This window comes from Strix aluco, chromosome 21 (assembly GCF_031877795.1).
Source record: "Strix aluco isolate bStrAlu1 chromosome 21, bStrAlu1.hap1, whole genome shotgun sequence".
NCBI classification, from domain to species: Eukaryota; Metazoa; Chordata; class Aves; order Strigiformes; family Strigidae; genus Strix; species Strix aluco.
In genome coordinates, this window is record NC_133951.1 from 14,373,021 (window position 1) to 14,385,224 (window position 12,204).

Below are 12,204 nucleotides of genomic sequence, written 5' to 3' on the forward strand. Positions count from 1 at the left end.
ATCTAACAGCAACGCACCTTTAGAGCAGCGGGGCTCTTTCCTGAGGCTGCGATAACTCCCTGTTCTCTGGAGCTGGGTTAGGAAAATGCAAATGCTGCGAGGGGGGACGCATCCTGCTCCCCTGAGCGCCTCGAGTTGCCTCCCCGCTTCGCTCCTAACGAGCACGTTCCCCCCGGCTCGCTCAGCCTGCGCCGGCGGGCAGCCTGGTGAGGGGCTTCTCGAGTGCTGTGGTCCCCCCCGCAGGGGCCAGCACCCCCCTCACAGCGAGCGTGCACCCCACGAGCAGCACGCACCCGTGAGCACCTCCCCACGCGCGTGCGCTCAGCCCGGCCGTGGGGGCTGCCGGAGCCTCGGCCTTGGCCGGACTCCCCTCTCCCGCGGGTGCTTGGAGTCGCCCACCCGGGGCTTTTCTGGCGGTGCCCTTCGTCCGCCCGGTTGGCGCCGTGGGCGGCGGTGACAGCCCCGACGCCGCGCCGGCAGCGTTCCCACGGGTGAGATGTCACCCGCGCCTGGCGGGGGTGGTTCCCATCCCTTTGGTTTTGTCTGTGGCAGGCAGAGACTTTCCCAGCTCCGGCAGCGGGGGTGCGTGGGACCTTCCTCTCGCTCAGACGGGGAGGAGGGTGGCAGGGAGGTGACAAGTCTTCCTCCCCTTTCCCCGAGGCAGCTGCGAGCGCGGCTCCGCCACCCAAGCCGGGCTCCGCGCTGCTGCTGCTGCTGCTGCGGCGCGTGGGTGGTCCCCGCGGTGCGGGATGGAGCTGACAGCGGGGCCGGGGGAGCGCTGGGAGCGGGTGATGCTCATGGGGTGCTGGTGTCCCCCGCCCCAGGCAGGGCTCTGCATGCTCCCACGGTGGGGGGTGTGGGCAGGAGCAGGGTCCTGCCAGCCTGGGGCTGTGGCCGGAGGGGTCGGTGGTGGTGCTGGAGGGGTCGGTGGTGCCGGAGAAGGGGATGCTGCAGCAGGGACGTGCTCTTCTCCCTCCTCTCCCCAGGCCTGTGCTGGCGTGGGGGCACAAAGCGGGCAGCTAATATTAGATTGCTTTAATTCTGCTGTTTTGCAGCTAAAGGAGAAGCTGCTCCCTCAGCGCAAGAGTCGAAACTCTTTAGCCTTCCTCTGTGTCACCTCCATGGCCATGGATACCTCCAGGTGTGACGTAAGTGAGACTCGGGGAAAAAACATCTTCTGTTCAGCATCAAAATCCTATTACCAAGCGCTGTGTTCTGCTGCACAGATATCAGGCTCGGCACTGATAAGTGGGAAATAGCTCCTGATCTGGGCTGGAGCAGGAGCTGTATCTCCGGCTGCACAGGCTCCGAGTGCTGCTTCAGTGCGTTTTCTGCAGAAAGAGTCCCCGCTCCCCCCCTCCTCTGCAACCACGGGAAAAATCACTGCGGGTATTCGCCACCACCCCCCCCGGCCGTCCCCTCCAGCACCGTCCCCATGAGAGGGAGTTCTCCCTCACCCCACTGCCACGACAGCCCGCGCTGGGCTGGGGATGGGGCTGAGCATCCCCCGGGGAGCATCCCCAAAAATGGGTGGGTGCAGCCCCAGTCCTGCACCCCCCCAGCAGCAGCCGCGGGGCTGGCCCTGGGATTGCGGATGCTGCAGGCAGCTGCCCTTATCTTTCTGTCTCCTCCCTGGGGTGCTGCCGGCTTTGATAAAACCTCTTAGCCTTCCAGGGGTTGGCTTGTAGATCTAATCGCAATGTTTTATTGTGTAGTAAAAGCCCGGTGGCTCCTGGGGGAGATGCCCCGTGGGGGTGGGCAGTCTGCTTTCAGCCCCCTCCTGAGGCCCGAGCGCTTTTCCCAGGGGGGTGCTGCAGAGCGGGGCTGGGTGCTGTGGGTGAGAAGTGCTGCTGGGCCCCCCACCCTGACCCCGACCCCCGGCACACACGTGGACTTGCTTTTGGAAACAGAAGGTGCTGAAAACATGTTACCGTGTTCAGCTTGTTTTAGGGACGCTGTTGGTTTTTCCCCGTGTTTATCGTGCCCGGCGCTCGCTGCACGTGCGTGGGGGGGGGTTGTTTTCAGTCGCGGGTAACCCTGCAACGTGAATGAGGGAGCTGCAGCTGAAGGAGTTCGTGTGGGAAATGAGGTGTCAGGGAGGAGACACGGGGGTGCTGCCTCTGGTGCTGTCCAGTGCCGGGCTGGGGTTTGGGGCGAGGGCTCCTGGTTGCCCAAGTCGCGGGGGAAGTGATTGGAGAGCGAAGCTGGGCTCAGGCCGGAGCTGCCATTTCAGGGATTTCGGGGTAAAAGTCTCAGCCCTGAGTGGTGCAGGAACTCGGAGGAGATGATCCTGGCGCCTCCCCAGCCCTTGCGCCCAGCTTCCTCACCGCTCGTGCCTCGAGAACCCGCTTTGGGCCAGTTCCCCCGGAGGTGCCGGGCTCGCCAGCCGCCTTCCCCAGGGGATGGGGGGTGCCCGGCGCTGGCTTGGTGCCCGTCCCGGCTGGCCGGCGGTGCGGGGGCTGCATCGGGGGCGAGCCAAGGGGAGAGGTGTGCGTGATTAAAAACCCCTCAGGAGCCTGGACGGCGGCACCCCTGGCTGCGCCGCGGGTCCTGGTAACGCACAGGTAACCCGGATCGGGAGGAGGGGGCTGCGATGGCAGCAAAGAGGTTCCTGCGCCGGGGAGGGGGTTAGGGACTGGGCTGGGGCAGAGCAGCTGGGCTGGAGGGGCTGGGGAGCGGGCGGTTCTGCTGAGCCCTGCTGTAGCTCTGCGTGCTCATCAGGAGCAGAGCCTAATGAGCAGGACTAATGAGGCAGAAGGGGAATTCCAGCAAGTTTGGGGAGGCTGGGGAGTTTCTGTGCCGTTCACAGCTTCTCCAGGGGTTTGCTGTGGTCCCTCCCCAAAAGCAGCGATGGATTCCCGGCGTGGGGATGGTGCCTGCTCCCGGCAGCGTGCTTGGCGTGCCCGGATTTCGCGGCAGAGCCCGACGGCTGCACCCCAGAGCTGGGCGACTGCAGGCGCCGGTCCCGGTGTGTCTGCACATTCCAGCCAGCTCCGGGGCCCGAGGGACGCCTGTCCCAGAGGCATCTGTCCCCTGAAGATGGGAGATGGGTGTCACCGCAGGGCTGGGAAAGGATCTGCACGTGGGGCTGAGGGCACCTCCAGACTGTGGGGCCACGGCTGCCGCTTTCTGCGCCGATGGGGATGGTGGTGGGAGCCGCAGGGCCAGTTCTGTGTCATGTTTGGGACCCCTCTGCCCATCTTCTCCTGCATCCTCCCCCGGCCACCATCCGAGAGCCTCTGCGGGCTGCCCGTCAGCTGCTTGTCAGCTCTCGCCCTTCCCCAGGGCACTGCTGGGTGCTCCTGCACCGCTGGGACGCAGCATCCCTGTCCGGGCGCTGCCTCATTTGTTGGGGTACTGCTGGGACGGGTGTTTGGGGGATGCTGGTGGCTTTGCAGGGCCCTGGCCAGTAGCCCCCGCGCCGGGGGTGACTGCAGAGCCGGCCTGCGGGCTCCCGGCTCCCTTTCTGCTTCCCTCTTGGTTTTGGCTGATTTGAAGGCAGGAGGGTGATTCGTGAGCCACACCACTGCGGGCATTTTTTTTTTCTTTCCTCTTCTCCTTGCTTTTTAATGAGCCAACCTTGGAGGACCTTGAGAGACGCTCCTGCAGCTTTGCTGTGACTTATCTCCCGGCCTCTGCCCCCTATTCCGCCGAGGGGATAAATCTCGGCTCCCGGCGCGGAGCCGGCGCGCTGAGCCCGTCCTGCCGCGCAGTGCCGGTGTCATAACTCACAGCGGGCGGGGGGAGCTGCCTGGCGGAGGTCGTGGGGTGGACGTCGCCGCTCGGTGCCATGATGGATGGGCTGCCCGGGGGGGAGAAGGGAAAAAAGTCCCATTACAATGGGGGACAAGCTGTTAAATTATCTCCCGTTCAACCTGGGTCGGGAAAAACAAACCAGACCTGCTGAGAGTGACATGGGACTGCGGGCTGCCTCCGAGGAGCCTTTGGGGGGGAACGGGGGTGGGGGGGCATTTTTTCCCTTGGGAAGAAGCCTTTTCCTTTCCTTTCCTTGTCTCCATCCCGTGCACTCTGCTGTGCTCCCCGGGGAGGCAGGACCAGCCTCAGCATCCTGTATCACTGCAGACACCAGGATGTGGTCCCACTGGGGACCCCTGAGCTGGGGACCCCCGATCCAGGGACCCACCGTGCACCCCTCAGCCAAGCCCTGTTCCCCAGGGCCAGACACGCTTCCCCCTCTCAGGGGCTTTGCCTCTGTGGGCAGCCGGGCCGCGCTCCAAAGCTGCTCTCCAGCCGCGACATAATTGTGCTGTTAAAAGAGTGGGACAAGCGGCGTGTGAGTCCCTGGGAGCCGTGGCGCTCCGAGGCGCTGAGCTCTGCGGCGTCCTCCTCCGTTATTAGCAGCGGTGCCTACACAGGGATGGGACTGGAGCCTCTCCTTCTCTCTTTCAGGCTGAGAAGCTGCTGCTGTGAGACCCCGACGGCTCTTCCCGACGGCTTCAAGGGGCGAACGCGAGCGTGAGCTCCTGCCTGCGACCGCAGCACGAGGCACCTGCTTTTGGCCTCCAGGTACGTTGCTGCCGCCGAGCAACCCAGGTTTGGGGTGAGGGGGGGGCGTGTGGAGATGGTTTTTGGTTGAGGGTGAAGCTGCTGCTTCCCACAGGCCGTGTCTGGGGCAGCCACCTGCAATTCAGCTGGCTGCGTGCTTTGCACCAGCGCTGGGTGAACACCCCACACCCACCCGTGGTGGCACAAGTGCCCAAGGTCCAGGCTCTTGTGAGCTGACCTGGTGAAGGGGAATGTCACGGGGAGAAGCCACATCTGCCCCGATCCTCATGGGACGGGGTGGGAGGGGTCCGGTCTTGCCCCGCGGGCTGGACTCCACAGGGATCGGTCCCGGCCATCGCCCTCCTGCTCGCGGCGGGAGCGCGGGGGTCCTGGAACGCGCAGGGGAGCGTGCGAGCGCCGCACACGCAGCCCTGCGTGTCACAGCCCGGACAGACCCGCCGAGACCCGGCTCTCGGCACAGACTGTGCCGCAAAAGCCCACCGCGGCGGCGTGCGGGACTCCCTTTGGTCTGGTTTGAACCCGTCTCTGTCACTTCACGTTACACGGGCTAAAACCCCGCCTCGCGCTGGCACCAGCGGGCGCTGGGAGCTTGCACCAGCTTAAGGAGTAGTTAAAATTTAAACCCAGCAAAGGCAGTGTGACTTTCTCCTCCAGATGAGCCATTGTCCCCATTTCTTCCTGGCGTGGCGAGTACCCGCGGGTGCGGCCGCCTCCTGGCAGGGCTGTCGCAGCTGCACTTGCGACGCGATGGCCGGGGACCGGGTGCTGCTTGGGGACGGGCTGCATGGCACCGTCTGCCGCTGTACATGTGTCCCGGGGCCCTGTCCCCTCCGGCTGTGGGGGGACCCCCAGAGCCGGGGCCACTCTCTCCCCCAGCCAGGGGGAGCAGAGGGGAGCACCCGGGCGGGAGCGGGTACTGGCGGAGCCCACGGCGGGGGTCCCGGCACGGGGCAGCTGCCCGTGCCCCCACGCAGGGCTGCTCGCTGCACGCTGGCTCCTCTGCTCTGCCCCGTTCCTGAGGGTGTCCTGGGAAACCAGCAAACGGGCAGCAAGGTTTGGAGCATCCTCATCCCCCGGCAGGGGCAGAGGTCGTCCCGAGAGGGGGATTAGAGAAGCCTCGCCTCTGCGAAGAGGCTGTGCAGATGGATTTCCCCAGCTGCATTAATCAGTTTGAAGGCAGCGCAGGCAGCTGAGCTCTGCGTATCACCTTGAAGCTTTTTTTTTTTTTTTTGTCTTTTAGAAAACTTTGGGTGGATGTTATTGCTCATGAAAGCGAGGGGCTGATCATGCTGGGAAGGAGCAGGCGTAGTGTGGGCTGGCACTATTATGCAAGCTTCCCACATGCCGCTCTGCCAGTGCACTCCGTTCCAGAACAACAGCACGCGCCCGCGTGCCAGCCCCGAGCCCACCCCCGGGTCTGCCGGAGCACCGCGGTCCCGCTCTGCCCACGTCGCCCTCGCCGCAGGCCCTGCCTGCGCTGCCCGCCCTGCCTGTGCTGCCTGCGCCGCGCTCCTGCAAAGAGCCGCGAGTGCCGCGGGCGGGCAGGGACGGAGGGGCGAGCGCAGCCCTGCCCGGTCTCTGCCACAGGGGCAGGCGTGGGGCTGCGCCTCTTCCCCAGCCCCATTTCCTCCCTTTTTTGCCCTTAAACCTCACTCCCCGTGAGCCGTTCCCCTCGCTGGGGCCTTGCGTGAAGGCTTTGGGTTGCCGGCCATGAGCTGCAAACCAGGGGTCTGGTGCCGTGCGCGGGGCAGGCTGGGACGGCAGGAGCGTGCCGATGCGGAGCCCCTGGATGACTCTCCCCATCACCCCCAAACCCGCCGGAGCCCCCCGGGAGGAGAGCGCTGCTTACAGGGCGGCTTGAAGATGAGCAGTGGAGAAACATCTGACAGGGGAGCCCTCGAGGCACTTTTGTTCCAGCGAGTGGGAGTGCGAGATCCGCTCAGACATGAAAGGCTGCGCAGCTCCGTCCCCAAAGTCCCGGCGAGGAGGAGGACGGGGGGTGTGCGGCTGCACGGGGAGGTCACCCCAGGAACGACTGGCACGGGATCCCCGCTCCCTCCCTCCCCTCTGAGCAAGTAAATTAGGTCACACTTGAAAGTCAGTTTCTTGGCTGTGGATTTAATTTAGCTTTTCCAGGCTAGTTATCATATAATAAATTCCAGGAGATTTATAGAAAACATGCCCAGGGAGGCTTAGCCAGTGTGTAACAAGATTTGTGCCTATTTCCCGCTGTCGAGCAGCTCCAGCGAGCGCGGTGCCGCCGGCAGACGCACGGGCAGGGCTGGCAGCTCCGCGGGAGCTCCCCGGGCAGCCCTGGCAGTGGGGGGCTGTCACCCCACAGCTCTCCAGGGCGTGGGGGGGTGTTCCAAACGCAGACATCCTCCGCCCCAGCCCCCGGCAGCAGCAGCTGCTGCCGTGAGTCTCCCAGGGGCGGGTGCGTTCCCCGTGGCCACTCATCATCTTCTCGCGTCGGCTCGACGTGAGCGATGGCGAGTGGGAGCCGTCGCGGCGGTGCCCGTGAGCCGCAGGCGGTGGGAGGCCTCGGCAGCCCCTGGCTTGGTGCTGGAGGGGGGCGTTGGGGGGGCTGGGGGGCTGCCGGGTGCTTTCCTGCTCGAGGGGGGGAAGGCGTGCGGGATGTCCCTGCCGGGGAGGACCCTGCCTCCTCCCTTCCCTTGCTCCCGGGGCGCAGGTGGCCGTGAGACAGAGCTAAAATCTGCAGCTCGTTGCTCTCCCCGCTGCTGGAGGCGGGTTTCCCACCGCTCTGGGAAAGGCCGAGAAGGGAAAAGCGCTTGGGTTTGTAGTGATTTATGATACTTGCAGCACACCGGCAGCTAAGTGGCTGGGAGAGCGCCGGCTCGGCACAGAGGGCACTGCCAGCCGCGCTCCCCACTCCGTCTCTCCCTGCTAACGCCGCCCAATTAGTGTCTTATTAGTCACTCCACGTGTTAAAGCATTAAGAACAATTAAGGGTGAGAAGAGTTTCCAGATGTAGCAGCAAGCGCTGGAGCTGGGAGCTGGCAGCTCCGCTGGCTGCTCCCATATGGAAGGGATCTCATGCACCGTGGGGCTTGCTGTGGGCCCGCGGGGACCAGCCCGCAGGGTCCCGGGGCCACCCAGGTGTGGGTGGCTGGGGGGTGACCCCCCTGCGGTGCAGCCCTGGGGGCGATGCCCGTCTCTGCCGTCAGCGCCGCGGCCGGGGCCCTCGCAGAGCCCCGGGGGTCTGGGGTTGAACCTGCTGGGATGCTCGCTGTTGGGGGGGGCACGGCCGGGCCCCCACTCCTGCCCCCTTGGGGACCCGCCGCCGAGCACCGCTTGAGCGCCTTGGACGTGCTCCCCGTTATTCAGTTTGCAAATGAACTCCAGTCAAATATTTATTTATTGGCTGGGCTGGGTGTGAGTCAGAGTCCCCGCGCTCGGCGCCCAGCCGTCGCTGGCAGCCCCACGCCGCGCCGAGCCTTCCCTGGCGAGCAAACGGGGCTGGGAAAGCGCCTGGCTGCGAGCAGCTCCGAGAGTGCATCTGGGACACAGCGTGTGGGGGGCAGCCGCCTCGGTAAAGATAGCGCCCGTGTTGTGACACTTTGAAGCGCAAGAGAAGTAGCACAAGCAGAGACGAATGTGACTTCAGAGCCTGAGCGCAAGTGACTTCAGCTCCCCATAAATAGTCCCTGGGTGGTGCTGGAGGGAGGGGGCCGGGAGCAGCAGCTCCTGGGGGCTGTCGTGGTGCTCCGGCGGCTGGTGCCCCCCCAGAAAGGCCGGTCACACCCCCACTATGGCACCCACCATCGCACCCACCACTGCGTTGGAGGGGGCTGGCGAGGCCGCGGTGGCCTCTGGCTGGTGCAGAGAGGGGGCTGGCCCGGTGCCGTTCCCGTGCCACTCGCTGCTGCCCGGGCAGCGACCCGCAGCCAGCTCCTCGCCTCATCAGTGTATTTTATCTTGGCAGCCTTGGCGCCTTTGCCTGCCTGGGGCGGTTGTATTTATAGCTGGGGCCCCCCCCCCAGCTCCTCGGCACCAAACCCCTCGCCCTGCGGCTGGGCGCGTTGCGAGGTTTTCCCGGCTGCTCCTGGAGGCTTCGACTGCCTTGGTGATGCGGAGGCTCCCAGCTCCTCCTGGGAGGTTGCCCCAGCCCCGGTGCTGCTTGCCCAGGGCTGCCTTGCCGGTGCCAGGGCTGGGGATCTCCCCGAGCGGGGATACTGCGTCCCCCCCGCACTGCAGCTGGGGCCGAGTGAGCGCCGCGGGATGCCGGCGTGCAGCCAGGGTGGCCAAGGGGAGGGTGGTGGCCTTCGGCGTGTTGGAATGATTTCTCTCCTGCTCTCTCCGGGGCGAGGAGCGGTTCTTGGCCAGATGGTGTTTTTGAGTGACCTTGCAGCTCTGAGCGATTCCCTCGGCTGCTGAGTAATGGTGGGAGCTGCGGGGAGCGAGCAGCGGTGCTGCAACCTGCTCGTGCCGGTGGGAGTTTGTCAGGGAGCCAGGGCTGGGGAGGGACGTGGGGTGAACCAGGGGATGGAGCCAGAGCCCGGCAGCCAGGACGTAACGGCTGCAAGGAATTTAAATGTGCAGCGCGATCGCCCGCTCCCCTCGGCCGTGGGGAGAGCGTGGTGGGGCCGGTGAGGCTCCTGTGAGGCTCCCTGACAGCTCCTCCACCCCGTGCCCCCGTCTCCTTCCCCTCGGCAGCGCGGCCGCTCCTCCTCGCTCCTCTTCCTCTTCTTTGGGAAGAGCCTGAGCTTCCTCCGAGAGCCGAGGTGCTGCCGGGGCGGGTGCTGCTGCCTGCACTGAGCCCCCCGGGGGTGGCAGCACCCCGCGGGGGGGAGGCTGGGCCATGCCCATGAGGACTGAGCTGCTTGGTGCGTGCGCTGGGTGCTGGTGGGGGTGCTGAGCCCTCAGGGTGGGGGACCCCCAGGTGAGCCCCCCACTCTGCCTCAGCCCCGACCCAGCAGATGAGGGGGGGATGTACCCCTGTGAGAAGCGGGGCGGGGGGGGTTCACTGTCCCCCCTGCCAGCTCTGGCGTGGTGGGGGGCTGGGGCCGGCGTTGCCACTTGGGGCACAGCCCCGCTCACAGCTCCTGGGGCTGGGGCTGTCCAGCTGCTCCCTGTCCCCCTGGTCCCCCCCACGGGAGGTCGGGCTCCACCCCGACCCTCTGACCCCCAAAATCGCAGGGACGGTGTCTGAAGGTCCCTGCTGGGTGCTGCCTCTGGGGGCCAGAAGCTGAAGCTGGCTGAGAGCGGCGGGTAGAAGAGCCTTGGCAGGACGGAGCTGGGCTGGCAGGTTCGGTCTAGGACCAAACTCCGAAGAGAAGAGACCCAAGTGGGGGTCAAACAGCGCTTTGAGGGTCGTCTTCGCCATCGAAGAAGAGCCGCTCCCGGGTGAGGCTCAGCGCGCTCTTGTGACGCGCGGCGTGAAGGCTGCAGCACCAAGAGGCGTCCTAAATCGAGGAAGGAACAGGGAGATCTTGGCACCAGCCCGGAGCATCGTTTGCGTTCCCTGCGAGGGCGGCGGGGGCCTGGCAGCGCCGCGGGGTGAGGAGCGCGGCCGGCACGCCGGCTCCGGCTGTCAGAGCATCCCTGGGGACCGCCGCGGAGGGGGCTGCGTCTCGGGGATCCGCGTGCTCCAGGTGTTCTGGTTTCCTGCTTCTCTGCTTCAACTTTGTGCCCGAGTTTGCCATCCCAGATTTGTGCCTCTGCTGCTTCCGAAGGGGAACCGCCACCGCGCTGGGGCAGCCGGGGCCTCCCAGGGAAGATGCTCCAAGTGTCGTCACAGCTCGGCCACACTGTGGGCCAGGGGGGGCCGGGCCGTGGGGGTCCCTGGGGGTGCCCACGGCGATATCAGTGTGGGCTTCTCCAAACGTGGGCTGATAAACCCCAGTGGGGCTGTTCCTGCGCTCTCTGGGGGTGGAGAGCGTCTCCCCTTCCCCCAGAACAGACCACAAAGACCAGCCAGGGCCGGGCAGTTCCTGGGTTCAAGGGGTCCATCGCGGTGTCCCACGGAGCGAGACGCCGCTGGCCCCCGCCTGTGGAGGGGGCAGCCCCCCCCGGGCAGCCTCACCGAGCTGGGCAGCGGAAACGCGCCGGGCAGAGGGGAGCGGCGGAGGGTGTGCGGGGGTCTGCGGGCGCAGCGGGTTGGGGTGCGGGGCCCAAAGTCACCGGAGGGAGCAAGTGGGGGACAAAGGGCTCCTGCTGCGTGTCTGGCCTGGGCGGGGGCCGGGGGAGCATCGCGGGAGGGAAGGGTGCGTGTACCCTGCAGATGGGCACGGGGGCACGGGGGGGTCCGGGGATGGGGCAGGCTGGGAGGAGGGGCCGGGCCCCCCGCGCTGCGGGTGCTGTGGGTGCTGCGGGCGCTGTGGGTGCTGCAGGCGCTGTGGGTGCTGCGGGCGCTGCGGGCGCTGCGGGGGAAGGCCGGGCGCTGCCGGGCGCTCGGATGCGGTGCTCGCCCGCAGCCGCCGGTGCCAGGCTGCCTTGCAGCATCTGAGCAGCTCCAGTTACTTAACATGCAGCAAGTGTTGTACTCGGAGAAATTTAGACGTAATTTTTTTGTGCTTGCATGTAAATGTGGGTAGGTGCTGTCCTGATTGATGGCAATTAGCATTTTCTAACGGTAACAGATGTTCAGATTGCCAGGAGGCTGGTACCTAACGCCCACACTGCCATCTGTTCCACTGGGCACTGCCTGGGGAAGCGATACCAGCGCCGCAGACCTGCGAGTCCTTGGTGGGGTGTATTTAACAGTATTGTGCAAGGGTTTTTTTATCTTTTTTTCTGGGGGAAAATAATAATAATAAAGACGTTTTCAGGTTTATAAATAGTACACTCTGTTTATTATGGGATGGAGACTTTCCATCTGATTAGCAGCCTGGATTTCTGCGCGGTGGCCGGCGCGGGGAAGGGGCTGCGGCGCTGGGCAGCCCTGGGCGAACACGCGGTGGCTGCTCGGCGGGGAAGGGGCTGCTCAGCCGTGGGCCGTCGCTTCTCAGCTCGGGTAAGGGAGATGGTGAAACATCCCAGTGCGGTTTCTGAGGAGTTTAAAGGTGTGTTTTAGGAGGAGGCCCAGACCCCCGCGCCCAGGCGGTCCCACCCGCAGCCGCTTTCCTCACCCGACCTGGAAGGTGCCTGTCCCTCCCCGGGCACAGAAACCTCCCAGTTTCCTTCCTGCTTCCCTTTATTTGCACCTTTTACACCCGTTTGTACTCGTGCCAACATTCTCCTTTAGCCTGAGCAGCTCCTCTCCCTCCCCAGTGCCTACTCCCCGCATATTTCTAGCGAAGAAGCCTCGGCCGGGCTCAGATGAGCTCCTCTGTCCTCCTGCGCCTCTGCCCGCTCCCCTGGGCAGCCCTGCGCCCCCATCCCACCCCTCCCACCCTGCTCACCCAGCGGCACGGATCGGGCCCGGCAGAGCCTCGCGCGGGGCCGTGGCTGCTGCCTGCTTTCTCCTGGAAACCTCTTTGCCAGGCAGCCTAGAAACACACTTGCTTTTTTTCACAGATGCAGGAGATGGTGACTCATAGTCAGCTTGTAACTGAGTAATATACCTAGATGTTTCTCTGTGTGTTTTTCCAGGTTAGAGCAGAAATTCTCGCGTAGTCCTTATGTTCAGCATTTTGAACTTTGTGCTGTTCGGTCGCTCCGGTCTCGAGGTCTGCCAGCCCCCCCGGGCTGAAGCCTCTCCTCCTGCGTGGCCAATGC

General features: G+C 65.3%; 1 protein-coding gene across 12 annotated transcripts in view; it reads left to right on the plus strand.

The window, feature by feature from the left end:
- RBFOX3 (RNA binding fox-1 homolog 3) overlaps positions 1-12,204 on the plus strand; it is a 132,209-nt gene that overhangs the window by 36,786 nt on the left and 83,219 nt on the right. For 9 of the 12 annotated variants that reach the window (XM_074846862.1, XM_074846861.1, XM_074846855.1 and 6 more), the window contains exon 2: positions 4,411-4,527. The gene's annotated coding sequence lies outside the window, so the exon portion shown is untranslated. Of the gene's footprint in view, positions 1-1,055; positions 1,149-4,410; positions 4,528-12,204 lie in introns of all 12 variants that reach the window. The other 3 variants (XM_074846856.1, XM_074846859.1, XM_074846860.1) reach the window with 1 other exon arrangement.